This window comes from Sus scrofa, chromosome X (assembly GCF_000003025.6).
Source record: "Sus scrofa isolate TJ Tabasco breed Duroc chromosome X, Sscrofa11.1, whole genome shotgun sequence".
Taxonomy (NCBI): Eukaryota; Metazoa; Chordata; class Mammalia; order Artiodactyla; family Suidae; genus Sus; species Sus scrofa.
The window spans coordinates 4,908,224-4,920,560 of NC_010461.5; the positions used below are offsets into that span (position 1 = coordinate 4,908,224).

General features: G+C 45.7%; 1 long non-coding RNA gene across 7 annotated transcripts in view; it reads left to right on the forward strand.

Moving 5' to 3' along the window:
* LOC102166211 overlaps positions 1-12,337 on the forward strand; it is a 597,641-nt gene that overhangs the window by 284,650 nt on the left and 300,654 nt on the right. The gene's annotated exons all lie outside the window — the stretch shown is intronic.

Genomic DNA, 12,337 nt, shown 5'->3' on the forward strand with positions numbered 1-12,337 from the left:
GCAGTGCATCTAAGTATATAGATAATTTGTATATCATACCAATGTTTTTTTAAAATCCAGAGGAAATCATGCCATCACTCTCTTTCTTACTAACTTCCTTCCTCCTGCATATGTTTCATGCTCTCTTGACTGATTCTTTGTATCTGGCGTCCTGTAGCTACTGAACCTAGATGAGAAATAAGGACTGCCTGATAATAAAATTCACACTTTGGGAAAATACTGGCACCGTTGCCATTTTCCGGTCATACGCAAAGTTATATAATCCCCCTGGTTTGTTGGCAGAGACTAAAATAAACACTGTGCATTTGTATTCTTGTTTGAAAACTGAATTTGAAGCATGGACCACGGATTCTTAGGCTTCTTTCACTGTCCAAAGAAATGATGTGGTCAAAACATGTCACCCATGTCATAAAATGGCTTAGGTTATCATGGGTGAGATCAGCACCTTTATGAAATTGATAAATTGCTATCAATTTCAGTGGCCATGAAAGCACATTTGTCACCTCTGTTTTCTTCCTGCCGATGGACCTGGCTCAGCACTAACGTCACAGGTCTTCCAGAAGTGCCCCTGACTGTTGCCCTCTCTAAGCAGAGTGAGAAGTCTCCTCCTTTGAGTGGAGACTGTGAAGACGGCATCTTCACCTGCAGTCCTCATGCCAGCACTGCGGTCGACAGGAAAACGTCCCTCAGAAGCCAAGCAGCTGGGCACTTCTGTCTCCCGTGTCTGACTTTTCCTTCCTTGGAACCCAGCGGCGGCTGTGCTGGGCAGTTCCTCACAGGTCTGACTCCCTCTTCCTGGTGGCATCGCCCTTCCTGAGTCCACACTGCTGATCTTAGCTCCTGTCTTGGACCTTCTCAGACTAGAGCTTTGTGGGACCCCAGGGATCACCTGTGAACAAGCTTGCTAATGCAGAAGGACCAGGCACTGATGCTCTTGGGACCACCTGCAGTTCATGGGCATGATGCTGTTGGATGCCGTTGACTCTTGGATAGCACGGGTTTGAGATGCACCGGTCCACTCATCCATGCAGTAAACACTCCAGCATGACGGGATCCCCGGTTGGTTGAATCCAAGGATGCGGAATATTTGGAAGAACCGTGGACACAGTGGGCCAACTGTGAAGTTGGATGCAGACCTTCCACTGCTTGGAGGGTCCACGCCCCAACCCCTGTGTGGCTCAGGGTCGACTGCAAATGCTCTTCCCAAAGGTGAAATTCTAAAAGTCTGTCTGTTCATGCCTCAGCTGATAGGGGTGGATTCACCCCATTCATTCACAGCTCATTCCAGTCTTTACCCCAGTCCCTGAGATACTGCCAAAATCAGCCACCTGCATGAAAGCTGTTGTTTGGGGCTTTCTTTGGGGAAGAACCAGGAGGACTACTTCTTTCCTTCTCTCCTCCCTCCTTCCTTCCTTCTTTGCATCTCTCTCTGTGGTTCTATCTATGTAATCTGTTATATAGTCTATTATTTCATCTAGTCTATCATCTACCATAAAACATGAAGAGGTACAGTGACTTCTAAAGAATCTTTCTAAAAGGATGTTTGTATATGGAAGGCAATTTTATCTGAATCAGTAAAAGCGAAGGATTTCTAATTAGTGATTTTTGCTCTAGTTGCTCAAGTTATTAAAAGACCAAGTGTTATGATCCGGATATTGGTGTACCCCAAATTCTTATGTCTGTGAACCCAGGTGAGGGCCCCCACCAGAACCTGGTCATGCTGGGACTCTGATCTGATTTCCATCCTCCAGAACAGAGGGAGATAAATACCTGGTTTTTATAAGCCTTCCAGTGTATAAGACTGGGTTACAGCAGCCTGAGCTAAGACGCCAGATTTCTCTATTTGTAGAAAGATGACGTGTTGGTTGGAATGAGAAGGTCTGAATAAGTTCAGGAAAAGAAAGTCAGTGACAGAGCCTCTTGGAGATATGTTTGATTGCACATGTAATTTGAGCCTGTTGTTTAGAGAAATGGCACAAAGCAAGCAGGGGGGTCTAAGGTACACCCTCTGGCCAACTCACGCTGAGAATCTACTCACTGGCATGAGTTGAGCAATGACCAAACCCTTCCACCGCTCCTTAATCAGAAACATGATCCCCTGTTACTTTCGTAGCAATAGTGCTATGACGTTCTCTGCTGCTTGCTTTTTCAGTTTTCAATATACATGAGATAAACTTTCTTACTTGATTTTTCTGCACATGACGAGCTGCCCATTGCATCCCAGGGAAACATGGGCCATCAGCCAAGGTCCACTCCCGTTAGATCCTCCTTGGCACCTTCCTATGGTCGGTGTTACATCTATAAGCTCATCAGAGAAGAGCATCCAGGTCCATAGGATGTGTGTACATTCCTGGCTTCATCACCTGCTCGAGCTCTGTCTCTTCCATTCAACAGCGATTGGACAGGCAGCTCTGGCTCATGAGATCATGTAGCATATGTTATGTCCAAACACTGGCCAGGAAATCCCCTGGGGAAGAGATAGAGGGAAAAGACTTTAGATTTGAAACCAGTTCCACTCTATAAGGCACTTCATCAAACCATTTATTCAGCCTACACTGAGTATCCATGAAATAGGTGGTCTCAGAAGATCACGAGGAGCCTTGGGCCACATCTCATGATCCTAGTCTTTCTCCATCGGTGTGAACAGATACTAAGAAGAAGAAATTCTAGAAGCTGTCGGGGTTTAAGCATAAGTGCGTTTCTGTGTTTAGGGCGTTGACTTGGTAATAGCCTGCAGTTGATATTTCCAGATCCCGACTTTTCACTCTTTCCGTATGTGTGGCGCTGGGTGTGTCCAGGATTTCCAGCAGTCCTGCTGCGAATCTTCTCATAAAGTAACTTGGAAGTAAGTGATCCGTCCCCCTCTGGGTGAGCTTTGGTTTTGTTCCCCTCCGTTTCATGTTCCTAAGGGAGAGCCACTTCCAACAAATAGGGAATTTTCATAAGCTCAGAATCATTGCGCACAGTGGAAGAAGCACGACTTTCAGTTTGCGACAGATGGTAAAGAAAAAAAAAAAAAATCTTTGCTCTTGGGAGTTCCCGTCATGGCCCAGCAGTAACAAACCTGACTTGTATCCATGAGGATGTGGATTCGATCCCTGGCCTTGCTCAGTGGGTTAAGTATCAAGTGTCACCATGAGCTGTGGTGTAGGTTGCAGATGTGGCTTGGATCCTGTGTGGCCATAGCTGTGGTGTAGGCTGGCAGCTACAGCTCGGATTCGACCCCTATCCTGCCAACTTCCATATGCCGCAGGTGCAGCCCTAAAAAGACACACACAAAGAAATCTTTGCTCTTGTAAAGAGAGTATAACTTTAAAGATGTTGGAATGGATCCCATCTGATCAGTCACCCAAATAATGGAGCTCGTAGACCTCCTTCCTCAGGAGAGACCCCCTTTCTGCCCCACCCACAGGCCTGCCGTCATACGTACAGCTGGAAATTGTGTGTGCATGTGTTCACCCTCTAACATGAAGTTTCTATGAAAATATAAAATACGTTGCGATTAGCAATGATCTCATAAATGCTAAGAACTGTTCCACACAAAGTATCACACTCGTGGTGGAATTAGATCATGGAAACGCACAGATGTGTGTTGCCAAATGGCTGCAGGCAATGCCTGTTGGTTACGGCCACGATGTGCAAAACTCACGTACTTGGTTTATTAAAATCAAATGATGGGAAGAGGGCTGAATTGGGCAGTTGGCACAGATTCTCTTCAGAGCAAATTCTCTGTCCTTCATCAAAACAAAATCAATTTGCAGCTCATCAGTTAATTGTATCCATGAGGATTCAATCTAGTTCTTCACTCAGTGGAGAATACACTTGACCGTGGTCTGAGATAGGCAGCTTGATGATTTTTTTTTTTAATTCTGCAGTTTTCAAATTCTCCTTAGGACTCTGTCTAAAGTTACTCTCCTGAATTTCCTACTTCACCATTCTTTTTGGGATTTAAATTCTGTGATTTCACTTGGACTTCAGAACCTATCAAAGACCTTTGTCAGTAAATTAAAATACCGTGAAATCAGTTGTTCAGATACAGGCATACATACACATATTCTCTCTCCCCTCTTCGTTTACAAATTTATTTATATGCATGTATCTGTGCTCAAAGGAATACTTCAAACCAAACGTGGGGACATTTGTATTTAAATAATTGCAAATGTTTTTATTAGAAGTGGTACTTAACCCTGTTAATCCTCAGTAGAAATCTTGGTAAGACTCAGTTCTGTGGCGGGACTTCTGCATAGTATCCACTCTGGGATGAAACAGTCATAAACCCAGCCTTGCATCAATCACAGGGCATAGCTTTGATACTGTTTATGTTTTGTGCAACTTTGAACCTGCCAGTATAATAAACAAACCTCTCTCCGTGCTTAGAACTCTCAGGGACTTGCCGTCACATAGGGCAAACCTCAAACACATTGGCTGGCACCTTGGAAGAGTCTGGAGGACTGAGGAGAGTCTTGAGCCCCTCTTGAGGGGTTCTTTTCTTTAGCAGCCCTGCTCCCAACCCCCTCCACTACATCTCATATCAACTTCTCCTGAAGAATCCACAGAAATATCATGCACTGGACACCCCTGAGACCTGCTCATCAAGCTGTTTCCTGCATCTGGATCCTATTCCATCTCTTCTTGGCAATGTCCTACAAAACACAGCTCAGAAGTCACCTGGCCCTGTTACAGAAGCCTCTAAGCCAAGTTTGGGATTCTCCCCTGGTTTTTTCCTAACGTCTCAGCATCAAGCTGCCCTGTCCCTCCTTCCTTCATTCCCAGCAGGGGAAGAAGTTCAGGTGGGCTTCCGGCAGGGGTGTCCCTCTCCAGTTCTGTGCTGTTGTGTCAGATACGCTGAATGATGTCATTGCTTGTGCTGGGGACATGGCTCGGATCGTCAGTGTTGGAAAATGAGACATGAATACGGGGCGATCTCAACAAGGCTCTTCTACAGAAGGGCACAGGTGCTCAAAAAGTGCACGCAAAGAAGAAAAGACCCTCCCATGTATCCCTAACGCAGGGGATGTACCTGTCCCCTTCCCATGGGTCAGGTCAGGGAGGACATTCTTCCCGGTTGGCTAATTTGAAACAAAGTGTTCTTGGGAGAAGAGGGAAAGAGGAGGGGGGTCGCAGGAAGGTGTTTCTGCCAAAACTGGAGCAAAATGGAGTCACCAAGATTGCCTTTGGTGGCAAAGACCTTGTGTTACTTCTCACACTTGAATCATCCTGCTGCCAACTGGACAAACAGGAAGAGCCAGGACACATACAGTGTCAGCCTCTTGTAGGAGTGTTTGCTCACCATGAAATAAGCCTCAAATGGATCATAATCGGATTTCACAGAAATGTCCTATTTCAATTTCCATCAGCCCCCTTAGATTGCGTGGAATAAAATGTGATGAAATCCAGAAAAGCTACATGCTGTAGAATAGCTTTAGTTTTTTCCCCCTAAAACGTACGTCAAGCTGTAAATACGCATTGTTGGCAGAACTTGCCCATGGGTGAGTAGAGTGGGGCTTAGGGGCAGACCACCCACCAGGTCATTTCAGGGACCCAGGACAGTCTCCAGAAAGAACACATTCTCCCTGTCTGCTGGGATCCCACAAACATTTTTGAGACTCCCTGAGACTATTCTTGCCTTTTTGGTAAAACTCACATACGCATCCTAACCTTATTCAACACAGAGCCACAAACCACAAGTGCAGGGGCCATTCAGATAAATTGAGACAAAAGGACTTTTCACTTTTTTGGAAAACCCTGGACCAGTTTTATAAATTGGCACATGGTGCAGAACCATAAAGCAGAGACATATGGAAGCAGAGCTGCTGAGGTTCGACCAGAAGGCCTGCTCCATGGCGTTTGTGCAGAGCATCGGATGAAGTGGGTGGTTCGTGGCCCTTGTGGCTGGTGGGCAAGATGGCACCTGGGCTGGTGCCTTGCCACCAACACGCCTTTGGGTGTTTGGGGAGACTGCTCTCTGCAACCTTGTGGCTCCTTCCTACACAACATGCAAAACCACTCACTTCCCCCCTTATTTGACCTGAGGCAGAGGGAGTGAGTGCACTGTCTAAGGCAGGCATTCTCAGAAAATGGTCTTGGGGGCAGAGAGTGGAAAAAAAATCTGAGTATATTAGATATAAAACATGAAATAATATAGTAGAGAAACACATACAGGGATATCCACAGTTTTAGAATTTCATGGGGTGTTGATGCGCAAAAAAGTTGCAAAAATCTGCTTGGAGGGTGGTCATGAAAAACAGAAGGTTCTTGGCATGCGTGATCCTGTGGTGGATAGGGTAAGGCTTGATGGCACAGAAGGTGAGGAGCAGTGAGCCTGCCACCTGCTTGTCGCAGTCGGACTAATGGAGACACCAGAGAAAAAATATGCCTGGGTAAGAAATAGAGCCAGGGAATTGGGCAATTCTGAGCCTGGTGAGCCACGCAGAGAAAGGGGCTCTTTCTCTAACTTCACCTCTAGCTTAAAGACCGTTTCTTTTTTCTTTTTCTTTTTTTTTAAGGCTGTATCTGCAGCATGTGGAAGTTCCCAGGCTAGGGGATGAATTGCAGCTACAGTTGCCAGCTGACGTATGCCACAACCACAGCAACACAGGATCCGAGCCACATCTGCGACCTACACCATAGCTCATAGCAACTACAGATCCTTAACCCACTGAGCAAGGCCAGGCTTCAAACCTGCATCTTCATGGATACCAGTCAGGTTCATTACCTCTGAGCTCCTTAAAGACCTTTTCTTGAGCCTTTAAAACATCTTGACCATATCCTATTGCTGTCCAGGCATTTCCAGTTATGAGCATAAGTCTCCTTTTTGTGGGAAAGTGTCGTTTTTCTGGTGAGAAATGGTCCCGTGAGTTTCAAGTTTGGGTCCAACCCTATGAGTCTCTTCTGAGCCCAGCCTGTGGCTGAGGGTCGTACAGAAGGGAAAGAGTATAGGGTTTGACTCTTTCCTCTGCCGCCTCCTTTTCCCGCTCCGCCTCTTACAGGGGTGGAGCAGCTGAAAAAGAATGTTTTTAAAGAGGGGAGATGATTTCTGGAGCTGATCTTGCCATGTTAGGGTTCTCTTTGCTTGTGTTGGCTGGTGATCAGCGCCAGTTTGGGGGCAGGTGTTTGAGTGCAGGATGCAGGTCTTCTTATGAATTGACAATGCTTGTTCTTGGGGAGGCCTGGGCGTGTCCTCGCAGGGCACAGCTGCCCTTGGTAGCAACGAGCCGTCCAGCTCTCAGAGATTTCTCTGCGTGTGACCCACCCAGACATCCACACGGGAGTTCGCTCGGTCACATTAACTTAAAGGTAGGAAAGTGCCAGGTAGCCTGCATCGTCCATGTAGCCTAAGGAAGAGCACGTTCTTGTCCCACCAACCTGAGGGATGCTGGCGGCCCCACCCTGCACTCTCTGCTTGCCTTCGGCCCTCCCAGATCCTCTGGACCTTGGGACTTCACCAGATCAGCACCACTCCCCGTGTCCACATAGACCCTTAGACACTCAGGGTTGTAGACAAGGCTCCCAAGAACCTCTAACACACGTGACCATGATCAAGTGGCAGGAAGAGAAGTCAGGTTCTGCAGATGGTAAGCATTTGGTCTAGAGGATGCCTGTCTGTCATCCATCAGTCCCTGGGAATGGCTTTTTGGGACCCCACCTCCCCCTGACATAGCATGAAACACCAGCCACCTGGCCCCCTCCCCAACCCGACACAGGAGGCCATTAGGGTGATACCCCATTAGAAACACACGTTCCCTGTTTGAACCAACTTTGCTTGAATTTCCAGGCTTTTTTATGGGCCACAAGGGATGTGGCTGGGAGGTTGTCTCAGGGTCTGTCCTCATTATAACTCATGAAAGGATGAGTCCAGAAATCCTTCTTATGAATGTGGAGGTCCTTAGCACCCATGGCTCACAGCCCTGCTCAGCTTCCTGGTGCAGTGGCATTCGCGTTGCCAAGCACGGTTTGTCACTTCATAGTTTGGATAATGGCATTTAACGCTACATGACATGAAATGTTCGTTATGAGGGGGAAAAAACCCCACCATTTTGATTTATAAAAACTTTGATTTGCTCTTATTTCATTATGTAGGCCAACTGCCTTCACTATGAATTTTCAAATCCAGTTTTTAAAAACCATCATTTTGTTACCTGGAACACAAGGTTCCAGAGGCCAATAAATTCTACATTAGTATAATAAAACTGTTCAACTCTAGCCCAGCCAAATGAGATTCTCTTTAAAATTGTTGACTCTGATACACAGGGTAAATCTTTTTGAATGAGAATCAAAGGGCTCTGTTTGTCATGCAAAATAAGTCTGGGTTCCCTCCTCAAGGAGCCATGCCCGCCTCTAGCTGGCATGAGGGAGGTCGGAAGGTTTGGCTTCTCTGACCTCAGAGCTCTGCTTCCATACACGATTCCTTCCAGCCAGCACGTCCTTAAGCATCTCTCAGCCGATGCTAAGGTCTCTTTGGATCTGTCCGCCTCTGGCAGTGCCCAGCATAAGACTCCTGCACTTTACTTTTTTTAAAGTATAGTTGATTTACAGGGTGCCAACTTGTGCTATACAGCAAAGTCACTCCGTCGTAATATATATACATTCTTTTAAAAATGTTATTATCCATCATGGTCTACCCAGGAGATTGGATGCCTGTGCTGTACTGTAGGACCTTCTTGTCGATCCATTCTATGCATAATAGTTTGTGCCTGCTAATCCCCCGTTCCCAGTCCTCCCCTCCACCACCCCCACCCTTGGCAACCACAAGCCTGTTCTCTGTGTCTGTGAGTCTGTTTCTGTTTCGTAGATAGAGTCATTTGTGCCATAGCTGAGATTCCACATACAGGTGATAGCATATGGTATTTGTCTCTCTTGTTCTGACTTACTTCACTTAGTATGAGAATCTCTAGTTGCATTCATGTTGCTGCACATGGCATGATTTTGTTCTCTTTTATGGCTGAGCATGTTCCGTTTGCATATATGTACTATATCATCTCAATCCTTTCCTCTGTTGATGGACATTTAGGTTGCTTCCATGTCTCGGCTATTGTGCATAGCACTGCAATGAACAGAGGGGTGCATGTATCTTTTGGACGTATAGCTTTTTTTTAGATACATGCTCAGGAGTGGGACTGCTGGATCATATAGTAGTTCTACTTTTTAGTTTTTTAAGGACCTTCATGTTGTCCATTGTGGAAGCACCAATTTACATTCCACCAACAGTGTAGGAGAGTTCCCTTTTCTCCACACCCTCTCCAGCATTTGTTATTTGCAGACTTGTTAATGGTGGCCAGTATGAGTGGTACCTCATTGTAGGTTTTTTTTTTGTCTTTTTTTCTTTTTTCTGGGGCCACTCCTGCAGCATATGGAGGTTCCCAGGCTAGGGGTCTAATTGGAGCTGCAGCCACCAGCCTACGCCAGAGCTATAGCAATGCAGCATCCAAGCTGCCTCTGCGACCTACACCACAGCTCACTACAACGCTGGATCCTTAACCCACTGAGCAAGGCCAGGGATCGAACCTGCAACCTCATGGTTCCTAGTTGGATTCATTAACCACTGAGCCACGATGGGAACTCCCTCATTGTAGTTTTGATTTACATTTCTGTCATTATTAGCGATGTTGAACATCTTTTCATGTGCCTGCTGGCCATCCATAGACATAAGACCTGACACCATGAAATTCTAGGAGAGAATAGAGGCAAAGCATTCTCTGACATCAACTGTACAAATGTTTTTTCAGGTCAGTCTCCCAAGGCAATAGAAATAAAAAGAAAAGTAAACAAATGGGACCTAATCAAACTTACAAGCTTTTTGCACATCCAAGGAAACAATAAAAAAAAAGAAAAGACAATCTACAGAATGAAGAAAATAGTTGCAAAAGATGCAACTGACAAGGGTGTAATCTTCAAAATATGCAAACAACACATACACTCAACAACAAACCAACCCAGTTGAAAAATGGGCAGAAGTCCTCAATAGACATTTCTCCAAAGAAGGCAAATGCTCCTATACTTTAAATATGTTCCTTGACAGGACCTATCCTCTCTGAACCCCCATTTTTCTGTCATTTGCAAAACAATCTTTCAACTGCTGCACAGAGGGTCTTTGTATTTCTTCATGGCTGCTTCCAGAAGCCACTGTGTTCCCAGGTTGGCAGAACTACCTCTGAGAGCCCTTCATTGGAAGCGTCCGACTTCCGGGGGCAGGACTCTGCGCTGGCAGTTTTCGGCATGCTCTTGGGGAGGTAATGGAGAGAACTTTCCCTGGGAATCCTCAAGTCCATCACTGAAGGGATGACAGTCTGAGTGGTTCTTTGTGTCCTCTGGCCCCAGAGGTAGCGTTTTGAGTCATTTGCCCGCCGAAGCCCCTCAGGTATCTTGTTTCTTAATCTGATGCCAATCAATGCTTTGTTGATGATGCAGTAGGGTACAATAATCCTCTTCTGTGCAAAGGATTGCTTGTTTATTTTGAAAGAGCTTATTTCTGTATTTATTTGTTTATTTTGGTGGCCTGAAAGACTCCAGAAAAAAATAATGGACTGGGTTTGGTCCATTGCTTAGAACTCCCCGCCATCGAATAAAGGAGGGGTGAGTTCAAGATTGGGCACATTCAGATGTTATAACTTCACGCTGGGCTTCCCTCATAGAAATGGTTCTCTAAGAGGAACGTGTCCTCCTAGACTCATTTGATATGGTTCCCTTAGTCTGGAGATTTCGTTCTCTGCTGTTAACACAGTTGGTTATTGAAGATCCAGGAAACGAACCCCTCCTGGGTCTGATGTCCTGTGTGGAGAACTGGTGTGGCTGCTGCAGAATCTTTGTACACTGTTCCATTTCATTAACCCTCATCCTCTGTGTCATCCATCGCAAGGTCAAGGTCTTGTTTCAGTTTCTGGATCTTTTGGTGGCAACACCACTGGCGCCATCCGAAATGTTCCACGAGCTTATTCCCGTTAAGAGTAAGCCTACCTGGGGACTCCCGAAGTAGCAGGCTGGTTTCCGAGTGAAGAAGACCTCACCCCATGAGACCGTATTCCCAAAGGGAACCCGTGAGTCTCAGAGGAGAAGGTCTGGAGGGGTAGGATGAGTCACCAGAAGCTGGGAGGGGTGTGTTTCCACCGCGTCTCATTTATTTCCCAGCAATGCTGTGTGTTTTGTCTTTCTGCAAGTAGAGCCTGAAAAACAACAACAACAACAACAACTAATTTTGAGGAGGTAGAAGCAAATTGTTACAGATGGAGAAAGGAAAACAGACCTTTAGAAAAAATGCCTTTAGAGAAAAGGGCATTTGACTTGCAAATACAAAGCAATTCTCCTCTTCTGATGAAAAGGAAAAAAAGCAAAGTCAATGTAGACCCAACAGCCAAACTGCTGTCACCCACTCCCCTAAGGAGAATGCCTCCCGGGACTGTGAGTGCAGTGGCCCCACAGCCAGGGTGTCTCTGTGATGCATAACAGAAGGAGGACTTGGCCAACCCTGAATGTGGCCTCCGCAGAGTCCTCATAAATCAAACCAGGTCCCTCCAGGATGGTGGCATGGGAGAGGCCAGGCTCAGACAGACCTCACTGGAAGTGTATTTCACAGACTTGAATCACTGTAGCCAGACGTGTTCTTCAATGTAAACGTCCAACTAAACAGAAGCTGTTTTAAAGAGTTCTAATTAGCAACCGGCCAAGCTTGATTGTTGAGGGGATAAATGGCTTATCTAAGTGTCCCTGAAGTTATTTATTTACTCAATGAGTTTTATGATATTTAGAGTTGTACGACAATCATCACAACCCAATTTTATAGCCTTTCCATTCCAAACCCCCAGCCTATCCCCTACCCCTCACCTGTCTCCTCTGGAAACCATAAGTTTTCAAAATCCTTGCGTCAGTGTCTGTTCTGCAAAGAAATTCATTGTGTTCTTTTTTTAGATTCCACATGTCAGTGAGAGCATATGATGCTGGTGTCTCACTGTCTGACCGACGTCACTTAGGATGATAATTTCTAGGTCCATCCATGCTGCTGCAAATGCCTTTATTTCTTTCCTTTTGATGGCTGAGTAATATTCCATTGTGTATATGTGCCACATCTTTATCTAGTCCTTTGTCAATGGACATTTAGGTTGTTTCCATGTCTTGGCTATTGTATATAGTGCTGCAAGGAACATTGGAGTATATATATCTTTTCAAGTCATGGTTTTCTCTGGATAGATGCCCAGGAGTGGGATTGCTGGATCAAACGATAGCTCTATTTTTAGTTTTCTGAGGAATCTGCATACTGTTTTCCATAGTGGCTGTACCAATTTACATTCCCACCAACAGGGTAGAAAGGTTCCCTTTTTTCTACCCCCTCTCCTGCATTTATTGT